Below are 19742 nucleotides of genomic sequence, written 5' to 3'. Positions count from 1 at the left end.
CTCAGATCCCCCAGGAGCCATGAAGGTCCTGCCACTTCCCACACAAATATTTGCTCACCGGGCAGGGTTTAGGCATAAGGCAAGCAGATGAAAAACACTGGTCCTGCTGCCAGAAGTGTCAACAGGCTGTGGTAATGGACTTGATTGCTGATTTTTGGCAGTACAAGATAGGTATGGAGAAAATTCACCACCACACTTTCTACTCTGTGTATACTCTAAGTGTGGCAGGGAAGTGAACATGTTTTGGGCTTGCAATAATAATTTAAAAAAATTTTAAAAAATGATTTGAAAGGCAGAGTAGCCTTTCAGAGAGCAAGGGGTGGGTGTGGGGTCAGAAGGCAATCTGGGGCTGGTGCACTGCCTGTAGCCAAGAACTCCACTCAGCTCCTTCCTGTGTCAGGGCCCACATTCTGGGGCCATCTTCCACTGCCCTCCCAGGTGAGTGTATAGGAAGCCGGTTTGAAAATGGAATTAGTCAGGATGTGAACCTGTGTTGCTGTGTGGGATGTTGCCATCAAAAGCGGATTAACCCCCTGTGCCCCAAGGGCCGCCCCAATCTACCATCCGCAGGCTCCTTCGAGCTCCCTGCAGTGCGCTCTCTACCCAGCCAAGTATTTGAGGAAACTTGTTAGTGCTACAGTAGATCATTCTTGGACAACCAAATACCCGAGGGAATAGTTGGAGTGGATTTGCTCACAATCCATGTCCTAATTTGTTGGAAAACACAAACCACTAGGGTCGTATACTGCTTGTAAGAGATACCAATTGGAGGCAACATTGGCAGCAGCTGAAATACATTCCTTCCTTAAGGCTGGCCGAAGGCGTTCTAGACCTGGTAGACACAGAGGCGGCGGACAGAGCATATAATCAGGAAACTGTGGACACACACTGAACGTTCAAATATTTATTTTGACACGTCTGTACTTAGGCAAAAAAACACACAAAAACCCATGAAAATTACAATATAATGTAAAATAAAAGCTGGAAGTCCTGCAATCTTTCTTCACACCCCTTCTCCGGGTCGCAGGTGTCTTTCAGGATGAACGCTCAAAAGTAAACAAAACTACTTCCTCCCTCCTCTTTCCATTCGTTAGCTTGCGATAAAGGGGGTTGGTATTTTCCATTTTTTCTTTCCCTCTTAGCAGGGAAAGAAAGCAAGCTTAGTAGTGCCCTGCCGGCCTCGTCGGTTGTAGTCCTAAGGCCCCCGAGCCCCGTGCGGGAAGCAGCCGCCGGCAGACGCCCCGCTGCAACGCGCCGCCGTCGCCACGGCAACCCTTCCGCGCAAGGCGGGCGGCCACGTGACGCGGACGTCACGTGACGGCCAGCCGGCGTCTTCCCATCCCCTCCTCCCGTCCGCTTCCCCCGCCGGCGGAGGGCTGTAAACAGGCGGCGCGCTGCGCGACGTGGAGCTTGCTGCGTCCGCGTCTGCGGCGTCCGCGTCCGCGGCATGTCCGAGGCGGGCCGGGGCGGCCGTGCCGCGCGCTCGGCGCCCCCCTGAGCAGGCGGCCCAGGCTCGGGGGTCGCGGGGCCCGGCTGTGGTGCGGGGCCGAGGCGGGGCGTGGGGGTGTGGCTGGCGGGCGCGCGGGCGGCGACAGGTGGGAGCTCGGTCCCTGCGGGTGCCGGGCGCCGGCGTGAGCGGGGACCCCGGGCGGCTCGGGGCGCCTCGCAGGTGCCGTCCGCCCCGGCCCGGTCCGCCCCGGCCGGCTGTGCGGGAGCGACACTTCCCCGTCCGCCCCGTGATCTCCGCGGACCGCGGCACGCACCGGAGCCGCCGGCCCAGGCCCAGGTAGGTGTCCCGTCTTCCTGCTGCTGCTTTGATTTGGATTCTGTGCACCTGCGCCAAGTTTTTTTTTTTTTTGCTTGAAAGGGGAGCGGGATCATGGTTTATCGTGACCAATTTGTGTTTTTTCCCCCAGCTGCTTTCTGAAAACGGAGTGTTTGGAAGTAAAAAAAAGCCTCTGGGGGGGTGGGTCTCCCTGCCAACCCCTTCCCCTCCCGGGGACCCCCAAAGCTCACGGGTGGAGCAGCTCCCTTAACGATTGCGGAAATGTTTTGTGTATTTGGGAATTTGTTGGGCTCTGGAAGACGAATGTTTTTGTGAGTGTAGGCTTCGCTATCGCTCTTTTGAGGGTTCATCTGTGTCATGCCATTACGGAAACTGTCACAAAGTGGAGAAAGAGCAATCGCGGTCTGGCGGACTTTGGGTATGGCCCCAGCCCCCACTGGGAAGCAGGCTGTTAGGCTGTAGCAGCTCGCGTCACTGCTGGGTTGGGTTAGGTGCCAGTGGGAGTGGAAGTCTTCTGTATGGGAAGTGGTGTGGCTGGCTCGGGACCCCGAGAGTGCACGGTCTGTGAGAACACTTCTTTATTATATCTGAGAGTCCTGGAGCACTGAGTTCATGGGAAAAGGATGTCCTGTTTGATTGAATCAGCAAGTACGTACTCGAAAGTGTGACGTGGTGGTTTGTAAAAAAAAAAAAAAATCTGATTTTTAAAAAAAATGTATAAGCATAATTTCTGAATCTCTTTTGTTGGAGACTGGAGCTGCTCAACCACTTATTGAGATCGAAAGCTTGATGTTACAGAGGAAACCCACTCCCTTTCCAGCCCGTGTCCTTGGCGCCTTTCTCACAAGAGCAGGAATTGGAGGTCGCATGGACGGAGGGCGCCTTAAGGTCTCCCCGTGGAATCTGTTTTCTCTGTTCAGAGCAGGCTCACTTCCTTGATCTTGGGTTTGCGTTTAGGCAAACCACTTCCTTTCTCTGGCTTTTAGTTTCTGTTACAAAGTAAGGAAACTGGGTTGGTTAGGGCTTCATCCCATTTTTCTGTGCAGGATTTATTCACTTGTGTTGGAAAGGCAGATTTCCAGGGAGGAGGAGAGACAGATCCTTCATCTCCTAGTTCACTCCCCAGTTGGCTGCTGCTGCCACAGCTGAGCTGTATGAAGCCAGGAGCTTGTTCCGGATCTCCTAAGCAGGTGCAGGTTCCCACAGCATTGGGCCATCATCCTTTACTGCTTTTCCCGGACCATAAACAGGGAGCTGGATGAGAAGTGGAGCAGCTGGGCCCTGAGTCAGTATCCTTTTGGGACCCAGGTGCTTGCAAGGTGAGAATTTAGCCATTGAGCTATTGTGCTAGGCCCTCTGGCTTCATCTTGTTAATTTCAGTACAATTCCAGATAAATAACAGATGCATTTCTCATTGGGATATTGCATGGGGCATACTTAATCTCTGTTTGAAATACTCCTGAATTTCAGCCAGGCTTACTGCAGTTTTATTTGGTAATTTGTTCCCACATTTTCTCTTTGTTATGTTAATGCCCGGGAGAGATTAGCATATAAAGCAACTGAAGGAGTAAAGAAATCCTCCTTGGCAGGCTGAGAAGCCTACTGGCTGACTTACTCCTTGCCTTGCTTGGGCCATGATCCCATGTGGGCATTGGTTCGTGTCCCGGCTGCACCACTTCCCATTCTGCTCCCTGTTTATGGCTTGGGAGGGCAGTCGAGGATGGCGTAAAGTCTTGGGACCCTGCATCCGCGTGGGGGAGACCTGAAGAAGCTCCTGGTGCCTGGTTTCGGATCAGCTCAGCTCTGGCTGCTGCGGCTACTTGGGGAGTGAAGCAGAGGACGGAAGATCTCTGCCTCTCCTTCTCCTCTGTAAATCTGACTTTCCAATGAAAATAAATAAATCTTAAAAAAGAAAAGAAAGAAACCCTCCTTGTTGGTAGTAGTTCCTGAGAGCAGTTCCTCTCTCCCTGTGGTCCTTTTACTGTTTGCCCGCACTGTGTAAGTTCTGTTTCTGTGCCAGGCGCTCAGGGCGGCAGGTGAGCTGCCACTGATGGGCTTGGGTTTGGTTCCTGACTCCAGCTGGCAGCTGCTCATGTCGCCCTGGAGACGACAAGTCTCTGCCACCCACATGGGAGACTGGCATTTCCTTGTCAGCTTGGTCTGGATTCAGCTGTTGTGAAAATTTGGGCAGTGAACCAGCAGGTGGGAGAGCAGTCTTTCAAACAGATGAAAAAAAAAAAAGTAAATAAAAATAATTCTGTTTCTATCCCAGTGCATATAGTTTAGGTTTATGTATTTGATGGCAAATAGTTTCAAATATCAAAGCGGATGAAACGTTTCCAAGATTTCTAAAAGTAGTCCGAGTCTCGGATTGGCATGTACGTGTATTTTTTTCTTTGTAGGAGATAGTTTTCAATCTTGCCTGTTCTCCGGGTGTGTGATTGGTTTAAGTGTTTTTTCAAGATTTATTATTTTTATTTGAAAGGCAGATGTACAGAGAGGAGAGTACATAAAGAACTGTTGTACCTCCACAGCAATGAGAATAAGAACCTAATTTAGAAATGGGCAAAGGATTTGAATAGATGCTTCTTGGACAAAACATGTAAGTGGCCAGTAGGCACAAAAAATAATATGCATCCGGGCAGGCAGCTGCCTGCAGTGGCTTTAGGGGTTGAGGCCCTGCTGCCTGTGTCAGAGACCTGACTAATGGCTGAAGCCCACCGCTGCCTGTTGCAGGCATTTAGGGAGTGGGCCAGCAGATGAAAAATCTGTCTATATCAATGGAGATATTAGACATTAGCCACCAGGGAAATGGAAGTCAAAACCATAATGAAATGTCTGGTTTACACACATCAAGATGACCCTTACCTAGTTAGAAACAGAAGTAGTTGCGAGTGTTGTGACATTTGCACAACTTGGATGGGGAGAGGAGGTGGGTACCCGCCTTCAGTGCTGCCAGTCCTGTACGGGTACTGGTTCTTTGCACAGCTACCTCACTTCTGGTCCAACTCCTTGCCAGTGGCTCGGGAAAGCAGTGGAAGATGGCCGCAGTGCTTGAATCCATGCCACCTGTGTGGGAAACCCAGCTGAGGCTCCTGACTTCTGCCTGGCCTGGTGCTGGTCTGTCTAATGAACCAGCTGATGAACGAATGCATGGTCTGTCTGTAATTCTTTCAAAATAAATATGCCTTTTTAAAAAATTAATCTTTGTACCTTGGGACTGGTATTCTGAGAAATAGTCTGGCACTTTCTCAAATGCCCAACTACAGGGTTACCACGTGACACTCAGGTTCACGCTCAGGTACTTGAGAGAAGTGATGACGTGAACCCACCCCAAAACTTGTGCATGCATGTTCACAGCATTGGTGTGCATAACACCCCCAAGGTAGAAGCAACTCAAATGAGTATCAGCTGATGGAGGACAAGTAAAATGTAGCTCACCCCTACTGTGGAATATTCAAGTGTGAAAGGGGTTTGCAGAACTGATACATACTGCGGCCTAGATGGGCCTTGAAGACCCACTGAGTGGAAAAAGGCACGGAATCCATGCGTTATATGATTAAAAATGATTGGCTGTGTCCGCATAATTTGAATTAGTGTTTGCAGTGGTAAAAAAAAAAAAAAAACTTCCCCCTTTTTGGTCACATTAATTGTGTTGATAAGATCTTTCAAATCTTGGAGAGATGTTACAGTGTTTATAAGACATGCATAGAATGTAAATAATGTTATTTAGTCGCCAGTAGGAACAACCTTACATTACCTTCTGTGCTGGGGACTCCACTCGGATCTCATCTCCCTACGTCCCCCCAGAAGTAAGTACTACCCAAAGATTCACTTGTTTTGAGAGTAACGGAGAGATCTTCCCTCTGCTGGCTCACTCCCCAGCTGGCTGTACCAGTCAGCAATGGGTCATACGAAGCCAGGAGTTTCATCTGGACCTCCCACTTGGTTGCCAGGGACCCAGGCACTCGGAATGTCTGCCACTGCTTTTCTCAAATGCATCAGCAGCAGCAGTGCTGGCTCCTATGTTCATCAGCCGGTTCACTCCCCAGATGGGAACTTGCCAGACTGGGCCAGGCCAGAGCCAGGAGCCAGGAGCTCCATTTAGGTCTCCCACCAGGATGGCAGGAGATGAAGGATTTGGGTCATCTTCCACCATCTTCCAGGCGTTATTAACAGTAGAACAGCTGAACTTAAACTGGTGATCCTACTTGGGATCCCAGGATTGTAAATGCAGGCTTAACCCGATGTATTATCGAGCTTAATAACTACATAAGACTTTAAGAATCAGCCAATGGAGTTCCTTGCTGTTTAATTGCTGTGTTGTGTTGCACTGTGTGAACATTCCAGTTTGTCCTTTGCACCCTTGATGAATGAGTGGGTTGTCGCCTTCCCGCACCCCCAGGTGATAGGCGTGTTCTTTGCTTGTGTTCTGGTTCAGACAAGCCAGAGTTTTTAGGTAGAGTTAGGTGTGGAACTGTTGCGTTATACAGTAATGGATTTATTTTTTCTGAAGATTTATTTATTTTTATTGGGAAGACATAGAGAAATAGAAAGATCTTCCATGTGTCACTTCACTCCCCAAGTGGCCGCAACAGCTGGAGCTGAGTCGAGCCAAAGCCAGGAGCTTCTTTCACTTTCACCTTGTGTCCCACGTGGGTACAGGGGCCTAGAACAGGGGCCGTCCTCAGACCAGTAAGCAGAGAGCTGGATCAGTGGAGCAGCTGGGACACGAACTGGCACCTGTATGGGATGTCAGTGCTTGAAGGTGGAAGCCCGTTGAGCCGTGTCACTGGCCCCAGGTAGCGCATCCTTAGCTTTCCTGAGAGTGTGGTTTTTTTTTTTTTTTAATGCTGTGTAACAGGTGACCATGTAAGCCAACACACGTTCCTTGTCTGCAGGTCAGAGGGGTGCTATGTCCAGCCGGGAGCCTGACTTCAGGTCGTCCTTGGGATTGCCCTGTCTCGGTGAGCTCTGAAGATGAGTCTGCTCCTTGGGTCTTTGAGGCTGTTGGCAGAGTTGGTTCTCTGTGCTGTAGGAATGAGGTCTGTGTTTGCTTGTCAGATGTCTGTCCCTTTTCAGGGTCTAGTGGCAACTCACATTCATCGCCTTGTGACACCCTTCCTACCTTCATCTGTTTAAAAAGATTGTTCATATGCGAGACAGTACATGAGAGCTCCTGTCTACTGGCCCACTGTCAAATGCTCACAGCCATCAGGCTGAGCCGGGCTCAAGTCAGGAGCCCAGGACTCCATGCAAAGCTCCCATTTGGGTGGCACAACCACAGTGCTTGAGTTGTTGCTGCACGTTAGCAGGACACTGGAACAGGACCAGAGGAGCTGGGACTTGAACCCAGTGTTAAGATGTAGCATGTGGGTGGGTCTTCTGGTCCCCTACATGGGTACGGAGTCCAAGCACTTGGATCATCTTCCATTGCTTTCACAGGCACTGGTAGGGAACTGGATTGGTAGTGGAGCTGTCGCGACGTGGACTGGTGCCCATGTGGGATATCTCTGTTGTATGTGACAGCTTTACCTGCTATGCTACCATGCTGGCCCCCAAATTCAGACTTTTAAAAATTTATGTGTTTTTATTGGAAAATCAGATATATAGAGAGAAGGAGAGACAGACATAAAGACTTCCATCAGCTAGTTCACTCCCCAGGTGGCCGCATTGGTTGGAGCTGTGCCGATCCAAAGCCAAGAGCCAGGAGTCTCATCTGGGTCTCCCCACACAGGTGCAGGGTCCCAAAGCTTTGAGCCGTCCTCAACTGCTTTCCCAGGCCACAGACAGGGAGCTGGGTGGAAAATGGGGCTGCTGGGACATGAATTGGAGCCCATATGGGATCCTGGCACATGCAAGGCAAGGACGTTAGCCACTAGGCTACAGTGCCAGGCCCCCAAATTCAGATTTGTTTATTTGAAAGGCAGAATGACAGGGAGATACAGGGAGCGATGTTCCATCTGCTTGATCATTCCCCCAGCTGCCCGTTAACAGCTGGAGGTGGGCCAGGCCAGAGCCGGGATCCAAGAACTGAGTCTGATGTGTGAGTGACAGGACCCTAAATCCTTGGGCCTGCCGGGGTGTGAGCAGGAAGCTCACTAGACCACTCCAAGGCTGAAACCTGGAGCAAGGAGTTCAAGTCAGGGCTCCTGCGTGTGTGGCGGGCCTTAGCTGCTTGGGTCCTGACCTGCTGCCTATTGTCACGCATGGGGAATGAGAACTGAGCTGGAACTCGAACCCAGGCACTTCGATACTGGAAGCAGGTGTTCCAGGGGGTCCTTGACCTCTGCACCACAAGTCCATCTGTAATGGACGCATGTCCAACGGGCCGCTGGTCAGTACTGAGTGGGTCACTGGAAGTGGTCAGTGTCGCTGCCGCTGAAAGGACAAACGTACGGGTCAGACAGGCTCAGTGATGCTGCAGGAGCAGGCCCAGGTTATTGGGCCTCAGCCAGGCATGGGACCTGGTGGCCTCCTGGAGGTAGACGTCACGGCTTCAGGAAGCTGTTAAAGTCATCGAGGAAGGGCTACCGTGGTGTGTGTCTTAGCCGTCATGACTGTGATCCAATGACAACAGTGCCGATTTGTATACTGAATTCTTATCCACCTTTTTGTTTGTGCAGGGGCACGCTGAGTATGGCTGTGGCTCTTTATGTCTTGTGACGTTTTGGATGAGTCATCTGGGGAAGGAGCAGTATTTTCTTTGAGTATTGACTGCTTGTCCTTCTGTCTGTAAGCGAAGCTGGGGGCTATAAGTTTGGGGTCCGAGGCCCTGCCGAGAGGCACAGCTGACTTTGTCATCGACTCCGTGGGTGTGCCTCCCTCCTGCGCCATTTTGATAGTATTATCTGCTAGTTTCTGCTGTGAAGCGGTGTTGGAGGAAATGTAAGATACGTAAGGGAGCGAGTCCGGGGGAGGGGAGAATGTTTTTTGCCACTTTTCAATGTATGGTTTAGTTGACGTTCTTGGAGTAACTTAGACTCCTGTGCTGCTGGGCTGGGGGTGAGGCTTTTCTGCCTTAGGAGACATAGCAGTTTGTGGCAGGATTTCTCACGCTGAGCTTGGTCAGCAGTTGGGGTTAAATAATTCTTTGCTGTGGAGAGCTGCTATAGGATGTTAAGCAGCGTCCTTGGGTTCTTCAAATAGATAAAACACACACACACACAGTGCTGCAGCCACCTGTTTTAATGGATACCAGTAAACACACACACACTACTGTAGCCACCTCTTCTGGTAGATACCAGTAAACACTTTCTCTCTCTCCTCCCTAAGCCAAAACTATCAAAGACACTGGCACAAGTCCCCTGGGCTGCAAACGTAACGCCGGCTGAGAACCGTTGCCTTATGCACACCTCACAACTGACCTGCTGCATGGTTAGGACGAACTTGCTCCCACCTGGCTTTTGCCTGCGTTGCTGTGCTCCGCTCAGCTAATTAGGCCGTGTTGCCAAGTGCAAGGTGGAATCCGTAGGGACTAGGGCGGAGCTGGAGTCAGGTGTGGCTCTGGGCTGTGGCGGAGGTCGGCTCCCCAGCTGGCTGTGTTTTCCCCAGTGGCTCTTGATTAGGCTGCCAGACGCCGCTGCTGACGGAAAGGTGCGCCCACAGCAGCACCCAGCACCCATCAGGTACAGTCAGGTATGTGGGGTCTAACTGCTGGCTCGCACAGCAGCAGCACCCATCAGGAACAGTCGGGTATGTGGGGGTCTAACTGCTGGCTCAGGTCTGCTTGGGAGACTAGGTTGTCTCAGAAAGCCGCGGGGTTGTTTTTAATGCCTTTATTTGAAACAGGAAAACAAAACTGAAATTGCTACTTGATGAACTTTCATATTTAACTTAGGTTTCCATTTCGAAGTGACTTCAGTAGCTTGAGTCCATTTTGAGACATGCATGAGATGGGATGGGACTGGGCGCGCAGAAGGAGCACCAGTGGCTGGCAGTGATGCCACCGTGAAGGAATGGTAGCTCTGGCCTGGGTGGGCACAGTTGGTGGGGACTGGAGGGGGTTCGGCTCATGTCCTGTGTATGTGTTAGCACTTCTACTGTGAGCCTTATGAATTGTTTTCTTAGGTAGGTAAGTTCATTGTAAAGCCTCATTTTTGAAAATTTATCAACACCTCGCATCACATTTCCCATTGAAACAACTTCCAACGTCTGAATCTTGCATGTTACAGTTTGTTTAGCTGTGTTTCTTTTGCTTTCAGTGAATTATTTTGAACAGTTTTGTTTCTTCTGGGGATAGCTTTTTACTTACTTGTTTTTTTTAAATTTATTTATTTTTATTACAAAGTCAGATAGATATAGAAGAGGAGAGACAGAGAGGAAGATCTTCCATCTGAAGATTCACTCCCCAGGTGACTGCAACGGCCTGTGCTTTGGGCCGTCCTCAACTGCTTTTCCCAGGCCACAAGCAGGGAGCTGGGTGGGAAGTGGAGCAGCCGGGATTAGAACTGGCGCCCATATGGGATCCCGGTGGGTTCAAGGTGAGGACTTTAGCTGCTAGGCCATCGTTCCGGGCCCAAGTTTTTTACTTATTTTTAAAAGGACTTATTTATTTGAAAAAGTTAACTTAGTGGGAGGGGAGGCAGAGGGGTTGGAGACAGGGACAAATCTCATCTGCTGGTCTTCTCCCCAGATGGCTGCAGTGACCAGCAGTGGGCCAGATCAAAACCTGGGGCTTCATCAAGGTGTTCCACATGGGTGCCAGGGGCCCAAACACTTGGGCTGTCCTTCACTGCCTTTCGCAGTCCCTAACAGGGAGCCGAAGCGGGAATGGAGCAGCTAGGACATGAATGGCGACAACTTGAACCCATAGTTGAAGTGTCTTTCACGTGGTGTCAAGAAACAGAATGGTGTGGATTGTTTAAGGCTCCTGATTTCACAGTTTAAATTGCTTTCCTGAAAGGTTCCGGCTAACACTCCACTGCTGATGTGTTGAGTGTCCACTTTTTAGGGGATCCTGGCCAATGCTGATGCTTTCCAAAAAGAAACTTATGGTCAGAACAGGTGCAAAACGTCACATCTGCCTTTGACTGTTTCAAAGTCATCAGTAAAGTTGACTTCGTGTTTTTCCGTGTTCCTTAGCTGTTCATCAGCTTCTGAGATGTGGCTGCGTGTATTCTTTTCCTGTTATTTTTAGGAGTGGTGGTGTTTTTTTTAGAAAGCTTGCTTTATGCAGTGTCTTTGAATATTAAAGGTAGTCATCTTGTGTGAAAAAACACTTTGTTTTCCAGTTACGTCTTTTGCTTACTATGATCGTTGAATATTGAAGTTTGCTTTATAAAATGTGTAAATATTAAAGACAGCGATCCTGTATGAAAAAATACTTCTTGTTTTCCAGTTACATCTTGTGCTTTATGTAATATCTTTGAATATTAAAGTTTGCTTTATGCAATATCCACATATTAAAGATAATGATCATGTATCAAATACTTCTTGTTTTCCCGTTACATCTTGTGCTTTATGTGTAGCTTTTGATATGATTTTAAACCTGTAGGAAGGGTATAAGGAATTGTTATGTGTTCTTTGCTCAGATTCACATATTGTATTGCTAGCATTATCACATTTTTAAAAAATATTTATTTTTATTGGAAAGTCAGATATGCAGGGAGAAGAGGAGGCAGAGGAAGATCTTCTGTCCGATGATTCACTCCCCAAGTGACCGCAACGGCCAGTGCTGTGTCAATCCAAAGCCAGGAGCCAGGAACTTCTTCTGGGTCTCCCACACAGGTTCAGGGTCCCAAAGCTTTGGGCCGTCCTCGACTCCTTTCCCAGGCCACAAGCAGGGAGCTGGATGGGAAGAGGATTCAACAGGATTAGAATCGGCTCCCATATGGGATCCCGGCACGACCAGGGCGAGGACTTTAGCTGCCAGGCCATGACTCTGGCCCCAGGTTGTACATTTTAGACAGGGATTTTCAAATAGATGATTTCCATTCTTCTGAGCACAGTGTGTTAGGGGCTCTCCAAGGTTAGCTTGTTCCAGCAGCTACGATGGTGTTAGCCAGTGGGTTCTGTTGGTAGCTGAAAGACTTCTCTGCTGATCAATGCAGTCTTTGGTTTGGCAGTGGGTGCACTGCCACTGCATAAATTCCCTTTCCTGTTCGAACGTTGACTTACCGTTTCAGCCTGCAGTGGTTGTTCTCCAGCCTGCGTGTTACTGCTGTGTGGGAGGAGGAGCCCTCCTGCACCTCCTGGCTTTGGTCTGTGCTTCCATTGGAGTGGTTCATCTGTATATTCTTTCATTACTTTGGTTATTTCCCTTCTCACTCTGCTCTCCTGTGCCCCTTTTATGTCTCCTGATTGAGAGTTACCTGCTGGTGCAAGCAGACGGTTTGGCTGGTTTGGGTGCCCCAGCACTCACATTGGCCCCTCGTGGCAGGTTTGCTTTCATGGGGCTGCGGGTGGACATGTTTGTGGAAATCACCATCTGGGCACATGAGGTGCCTGCTGCCGCTGGTGTGTCTTTCATTGCCTCCAGGCCTCAGTGGACAGAGCTAGGTTGTGTCCTTGTGTAGGTTCGCAGTGGCTGGCTGTATTTCTGATTCATCTGTTTTAGCCCGTTAGCATTGCTGTGAGAAAGTGCCTGAAACTGGGTCCTTGATAGAAACAGAAGTCTGATGGTTTCGGATCTTGATGGTTTGGGATCCCAGGAAATTCAGACTCGTGGCACCAGCGTTAGGTGTCTGGTGAGCGCTTTCCTGCTGTCCCCATCCTTGCCTGGTGGAAGAGCAAGGCAGAAGAGCCTGGGGTCTGGCTTGTTCCTTCTAGCCCCTTCCTCAAGTTCCCCAACCTCATTCAGGCTGGTTCTGCCAGGTCTCTACTCCTCCTGTGTGGGATTAAGTTTTAACATCCACTTTTGGGGGTATAATCAGACCAGAGCATCTTCCGTGTGCACGAAAACCCACGAAGCGATTCCCTGTTGATACCACCAGTGTTAATGTAGCGCCGTGGAGGTGCTTCTAGTGCTTTCCCTTGTTGGAGTTCGTCAGCCGCGTTCCTTGCCTATTGTCCGTAACATATGGCATTGATTCATCCTAGCCTTTTAAGCTAACAAAGCTGAATATCACCAATATCTTGGTTTTCCCTCCAGGAAAATGTAGATATTTTAAAATACTTTAATGATCTCCCTTCTTACACTCCCTGAAGTAAACATTGGTGTTCCCCCCGCCCCCGATTTTTCTCTGCTCCTTTTGTATCCTGTTGCAAACCACTGTGTTTAGCCTGGGTAGTGTGTGCTTGTGCTCATGGACACAGGTGCCCATGCTTGCACCCCATTCCTTCTGGCACCCCAGATCTCATTCTAAGGTCAGTTTTTCATCTTGTACACCACGCACGTATTCTTCCCTCCCAGCTTTCTTCAGTGGCATTGTGCTGCTCAGAAACTGCCCGAGGTACGGTTTGCTGGACGTACCTTCATTTCGCCTCCATGCTTTAAAAGGGGTGGCTTTGCTGGGCATATATTGGTCGTCAGCAGTGATGTTTTCCTGAGGCTTTGAAGAGAGTAATAATTGTACCGTCTGGCTTGTGCTGTGGCTGGGAGAGCCTGCAGTCAGACGAGTCGTAATGATTCGTCCTTTCAGACAGTTGAATGTCCTCCTGGGCCTGACGGGGCAGTGAACAGTAACGTGTCTGGGTGGAGAGACCTTTGCTCGTGCTGCTCGGTGCATGGTGTGCTTCTCCAATCTGGATTTGTCTGTGTGCCTCTGACAGCTCTGAGCTCCTGTCTGTGCCTCTGACAGCTCTGAGCTCCTGTCTGTGTGCCTGACAGCCCTGAGCTCCTGTCTGTGTGCCTCTGACAGCTCTGAGCTCCTGTCTGTGCCTCTGACAGCTCTGAGCTCCTGTCTGTGGCTCTGACAGCTCTGAGCTCCTGTCTGTGGCTCTGACAGCTCTGAGCTCCTGCCTGTGCCTCTGACAGCTCAGAGCTCCTGTCTGTGGCTCTGACAGCTCTGAGCTCCTGTCTGTGTGCCCCTGACAGCTCTGAGCTCCTGTCTGTGCCTCTGACAGCTCTGAGCTCCTGTCTGTGTGCCTCTGACAGCTCTGAGCTCCTGTCTGTGCCTCTGACAGCTCTGAGCTCCTGTCTGTGTGCCTCTGACAGCTCTGAGCTCCTGTCTGTGCCCCTGACAGCTCTGAGCTCCTGTCTGTGTGCCTCTGCCAGCTCTGAGCTCCTGTCTGTGTGCCTCTGACAGCCCTGAGCTCCTGTCTGTGGCTCTGACAGCTCTGAGCTCCTGTCTGTGTGCCTCTGACAGCTCTGAGCTCCTGTCTGTGCCTCTGCCAGCTCTGAGCTCCTGCCTGTGTGCCTCTGACAGCTCTGAGCTCCTGTCTGTGTGCCTCTGACAGCTCTGAGCTCCTGTCTGTGCCTCTGACAGCTCTGAGCTCCTGTCTGTGCCCCTGACAGCTCTGAGCTCCTGTCTGTGTGCCTCTGACAGCTCTGAGCTCCTGTCTGTGTGCCTCTGACAGCTCTGAGCTCCTGTCTTCACTGCCGCTGGTCTCTGTATTCTCTTACTAGGACCCCCAGTTGGTCACACATGTGATTGAGCCAACCACCCCGTCCTTTCTGTCGCAATGTGTAATTCTCATTTTCTTTAAATTTGTACTCCAGTGTTAGAGGTGAGATGGCTTTTTAAATTTTTGTGGATTTATTGTATTTTTATTTGAAAGGCGAGACACACACAGAGATCTTTTCATCCACTGGTTCACTCCCCAAATGACCTCAACAGCCCAGGCTGAGCCGATCTGAAGCCAGGAGCCAGAAGCTTCCTCCAGTTCTCCAGCAGCAGCAGCTTAACTTGCTGTGTCACATGAGAGCCCAGTTCCATATTGTTGCTAGCCATTGGTTTGACCAAAGGTATAAACAAAAATTATAGTGATTCTAACATGTTTCTTTTTCGCTTTGCTTTTCTCTGTAGCTCCCAGGTACATGGGAGAACAAGCAGCATTTGTCTTTCTGTGCCTGCCTTATTTTACTCAGTGCAATGTTAATCTGTTGATGAAAATAGAATTTCATTCTTACTAGCATTCCATTGTGTGTGTATCCATACACTGCATTTTCTCTATCCAGTCATCTGACGGTAGACACTTGGTTGACTCTATATTTTAGCTAACGTGAACAGTATAGATTTCATAATACTCAGCATTTTTTAACTTGGTGTCTCGTATGATATACGACTAATCTGCTTTTTAAATTACCTCACTTGATTAGTAAGTATTATGTTTTGATTTCTAAAAGCCATGTTTTTTTTTTTAAACTGACCATTTCTTAATTTCACTGTGTATTTAAAATTGTATTACTTTGGAAAGATAAATGTGGGCCAGCGTGGTGGGTACAGCTGCCACCTGGGATGCAGACATCCCACATAAGCACCGATTTGTGTGACAGCTGCTCCACTTCTGATCAGCTTCCTGCTAATGGCCCGGGAGATGCAGAAGATGGCCCACGTGTTTGGGCCTCTGTCACCACGTAAGAAGCCCAGATGATGCTCCTGCTTCGGGGGCTTCAGTCCGGTTCTGAGCTGGCCGTTGTGGCCACGTGGAGAGTGGACCAGGAGATGGGGGTTTCTGTCTCTCCCACTGCCCCTTGCCCCCTCCCTCATTTGTTCCCTCCCTCCCCTTCCCTGTGTGCCTTTAAGTTGCCTCTGTCTTTCACGTAAATAGATAAATCTTAACTTTTATTCTTTAATAAGTTTAATAATTTTAATTATTTGTATTTATTTAAAATGCAGAGAAACAAACTGAGGTGTTGGGGAGATGGAAAGACGAAATAAATAAATAAATAAATGAAAGATTTCCATCTGTTGGTTTACTCCTTAAATTCCCAGGACAGCTGGGACTGGGCCAGGCCTGAGTCCAGAACTGGGAAGTCAGTCTGGGCCTTTCACGTGGGTGGCCGGGATGCGAGTGTTGGACCATCCCCTCCCAGGGTACGTCTTAGCAGGAGGCCAAGGTGGGAGTGGATTGCTACCTGAACCCAGGCACTGTGGTAGGGGATGCCTCTGTCTTAGCTGCTGTACCAGATTTGCACCCGTATTTCCTGGGCAGTTTGTATGTTTGATAATTACATAATATGAGGAGAGAGGACAGAAGTGTTTATTCTGTTGGCTTACTCAGAGACTTATCTTTCTGTGCATTGGGCATTTTTTTTAGTATGAATTTATATATCTTTAAAAATTTATATGTATGTATGTATCCATCCATCCACCCATCCATCCATTCACCCAGAAGGCCTTCAACAGCCAGGCCAGGGCCAGCCTTCGGCTGGGAGCTGGGGATTACATCCAGGTGGTCCATGTGGGTGGCAGGGACCCAAGCACTCGGACCCAGGAGTGTTAGCCTGGAGCTGGATTGGCAGTGAAGCAACTAGATGTTAGTATTGCAGGCAGCACCTTTGCCTGCTGCACCACCGTGCTGGCCTCATATTTTTAGACTTTTGTACTTCTTTTCCGTGTGATTTCAAGTGTTTTAATTTATCCCTTTCCCCGAACCAAACTCCTGACGGTATGTGAAGCTGTTTGCCTTTTGGGGAGTCAGTTCACAGTAAGGTTCCTGGAGGAGACTGGAACTGAATGGCTGTTGGGTTCTGGCACAGTTCTAGGGACCAGCCAAACATACAGACATTCAAGTTGTGTCTGCAGTTTCTCTTCATATTGGGCTCCACTTCTCTGTGGAGGCCAGAGCCTTCCTCATGCTCTTCTTTCTCTCTGTCACACGTTCCATTCCTGATTTTTCCCTCTCTGACCTTGGCCTTGTCTGTGTGTCTTTGAAGGTCATGCTTCACTCTGCGTCCCTCTGAATGCTGGATTTCCAGGGTGAACCCTGGCCCAGCGTGTCCATGTCCCACATGACAGCTCATCTAACCTTTCTCTCCTTGGCCAGTGATTGGCTGTCCTTGGGCAGGTGCCTGGCTGTGTGTTGGGGAAGGAAGGAGCCTGTGGTCAGGCCTGACCGCAGGGGCCCATCTGTCGACCAGCTGCAAGGACTACATGCCTGGTACATGAGCATCCAGGCTGTTTAAAATGATAAAAGTAAAAGCTCTCTGGACTTGAAAACTAATGAACTTATTGCAGAAATAAGTTGGATAAATTAGAAAATTCTATGCTGCTCATTCCTGTGTGAAAACCATTATGAGTCTGATGCACACTGGATTTTTTTGGTTTGTTCCTAGGATTCTAGCCAAGAAGGAAATATGTGTTTGTGATCACATTTATGGAGACTCCCATTGCAGTTAATGTCCAAGTTTATTGAATTGTTTATCTATATAAAAACAACCTTCTGTGAATGAGCCAGTAGTTAAGGACCATTTGTGTCCTAAAGATTTATTGCAAAAAATTTAACTTGTGTCAGTGGTAGGTGTCTTAACTTACTCTTTACCATCATGTAATTTAAAAAAAATGCTTTCCGCATTTTTTTTTTTTTAAATCTGTCTTTGGTTTAGAGATCTCCGTTGAAATACACAGGCAGAGGAACGTGGGGAAGCTGGACGAGGCCAGACTCTGCAGCTTGGGATTCAGAGCGCAGATTCTGGGGGTGGGCCTCCACTTGCAGTCCGGTCTGGCTCTGAGCAGAGCAGTGTGTCCCCAGGGATAAGCTGGCTCCTTCCTGTGCTGGTGAGGGCTGCTTTACACGTCCGTGTGAAGTGCCTGCAGGTGCTCTCCTGCACATGTGCCTTGGTGGTGGCCCCTGGCTCTGTCACATGCTTCTGTGTTGTACCGTCACGGCCTGTGAAGCGCGTGCTGTGCTCACTGGCGTGCACCTGCTGGGTAAGACGAGGGGAAAGCGGCTCATTACTGTGATAAAATCTGCATTCTCTGTGTGAGGCAGAGAGCGCGAGCGAGCTCCTGCACTGATTCCCTGCCCAGTTGCCTGCGATGACTAGGGCTGGGCTGAGGTCAGAGCCAGGATCTGTTAGCTGAATCCAGGTGCGTGGTGTTGGGGGAGGAAAGCGTGGCGTGGGGCTGTCACTGTTGTGCCCTGGGCTGTGCATCAGCAGGAAGCTGGATTTGAGCGTGGAGCTGGGTGTTGAATGTGGGATGTAGGTGTTTTAGACGGCTAGGCTGAATGCTTAATTCCTTGGAACTGATGTTCTTCCCAAATAATTGAAAATTGTCACAGAAGTTTTACATTTGAAGCCCTATCTTTTCCAAACTACCTTTGCTTAGAATACTTGATTTTAAGTGACCTAAATTACTGAAGTGCCAATGGAGATTTATTGTAGACTCTGCATTACATTTTACTGCTCTGTATTGCATTGCACTGATACTACTACAGATTTCTTTTCATTAAGCATTGCTGAGCTTTGTTTTAAAATACAAGTTTTATTTGTGATACTGTGTAATTGTAGAAAAAGCAACAAAACAGAAGCAGGGGTGGGCATTTATCACAGTGGTTAGGGGGCCTTTTGGAGGTCCATGTCCCGTGTTTCGTTCTCTGTTCACGTCCCGGCTTTGTTTACAATCACAGGTTCCTGCGGAGTGTTTCCTGTGAGGCAGCGGGCGATGGTCTGGTCCTCTGGGTCCCAGCCACCCACATGGGAGACCAGGATTGAGTTCTGGCTGTGGCTCTGGCCCGGCCCAGTCCCTTCTCGTGTCGACTTTTTGAGGGAGTGAAACTGGATTGAACATCACTGTGTGTCCCTTTCTCCCTCTGCCTTTCAAATTTTTAAAACATTAAAAAGAGATCAGCAATGAAAAAGATTTAGTAATAAAAAACGAGTTAACATCAAAAATGTGAAAATCCCTGGTTACATGAGCCCCCTGCTGTGAGTGTCCTCCAGCTGTGGCGTTAGTAGCTGAATGTGTTGTACACACTCGTGCTGGTGTACGCTTCTCTGGCCACACTTTCTGCCTGTGCCGGAAGCAGAGCCGACAGCCGCCACTGCTGTGCTGGGAGCAAACCTGAGCGTACTGACAGGGCGCTGTCTGTCCTGGGCCGCCCGGGGGTCGTTCCCTTGCACTGCTCCCAGACCTGAGGCCGGTAGCTGCCGTCTGCTCTGCTGCTGATGCCTTGAAACGTCCAGTGCTGTCCAGGGCCTTTTTGAGGGTGTCTTTAGCTCATTCTGCAAGCCCCTCGCTTTATGCAGGTGTTATGAAGTAGGAGCGATGGATGCGATGTTCTCCAGACCACTACTTAGATTTCATGCTCTGTGTCTTAAAAAAAAAAAAAAATTAAACCTGGACTGTTGCTTCTCCAACATAAACTTTGCTGAGTCCCCTCTCCCACTCACAGGCCTGTTGCAGAGTCAGAAATCTGTGGCTGATCTCTCTGCCAGGAATCTGGGTTTGTGCAGGACCCCTGTCTTTCTCTGGCCTGGTCCCAGTGCAGGCTCAGGCCAGGAGTTGTTCTGTGGAACAGTGGGATAGTCTGAAAGTGGTTCTGAAGAAGGACTGGTTGGCTCAGGTTCATCTAACACCGAAGCTAACAGGAACTGGAGTACTGAGCGGAAAAGGGGCGGTGTCGACGAGTGTGAGTGCTGCAGGTTGAGCTGCCGCGTGCAGTGCCTTGCATCCAGCGTGAGTCTGGTTGCGGCACCTGCAGTCCGGCTTCCTACTAGCTTTTGCTTGGGAGAGCAGTAGAAGGTGGCCCACGTAGTTGGGGCCTTCTCTGCTGTTCGTGTGGCCAGCCCAGATGAAGCTTCTAACTTCTGTCTGGCCTAACCTGGGATGTTAGAACCATTTGGGGCATAAGCAGGTGGCTAGAAGACTTTTGTTGGTCTCTCTTCCCCTGAAAATAAACAAATAAGCTTTTTTTCTTTTTTTTTTTTAAAGTGTCTGGGCTAGTGTAGGCTGATTTTCCACCTGCGGCGCCGACTTCCCGTATGGACAATGGTTCTTTTTCTGGCTGACCCACTAAAAGATCCAGCTCCAGGTTTGTAACCTGGGAAAGCAGTGGAGGATTGGCCCAGGTCTTTGGGTCCCTGCACTTACTTGGGAGACTGGCTCCTAGGTTCACATCAGCTCAGCTC

The 19742-nt window shown here is 49.4% G+C and overlaps 1 protein-coding gene across 6 annotated transcripts in view; it reads left to right on the top strand.

Annotated features, from left to right (window-relative positions):
• The first annotated feature begins 1602 nt into the window (after positions 1-1602).
• The window catches only part of MARCHF8 (membrane associated ring-CH-type finger 8), a 106453-nt gene continuing 88313 nt past the window's right edge, over positions 1603-19742 (top strand). Inside the window, exon 1 of one of the 6 annotated variants that reach the window (XM_040970419.1) lies at positions 1603-1786. The gene's annotated coding sequence lies outside the window, so the exon portion shown is untranslated. Of the gene's footprint in view, positions 1787-8156; positions 9425-14548; positions 14634-19742 lie in introns of those variants that run through there. The other 5 variants (XM_040970415.1, XM_040970422.1, XM_040970416.1 and 2 more) reach the window with 5 other exon arrangements.

The sequence above is a fragment of the Ochotona curzoniae genome, unplaced genomic scaffold, assembly GCF_017591425.1.
Source record: "Ochotona curzoniae isolate NIBS_2020 unplaced genomic scaffold, NIBS_Ocur_1.0 scaffold_4763, whole genome shotgun sequence".
Classification (NCBI taxonomy): Eukaryota; Metazoa; Chordata; class Mammalia; order Lagomorpha; family Ochotonidae; genus Ochotona; species Ochotona curzoniae.
Note: the sequence above shows the minus strand (reverse complement) of the source record. Positions and strands in the feature narration are given on the sequence as shown.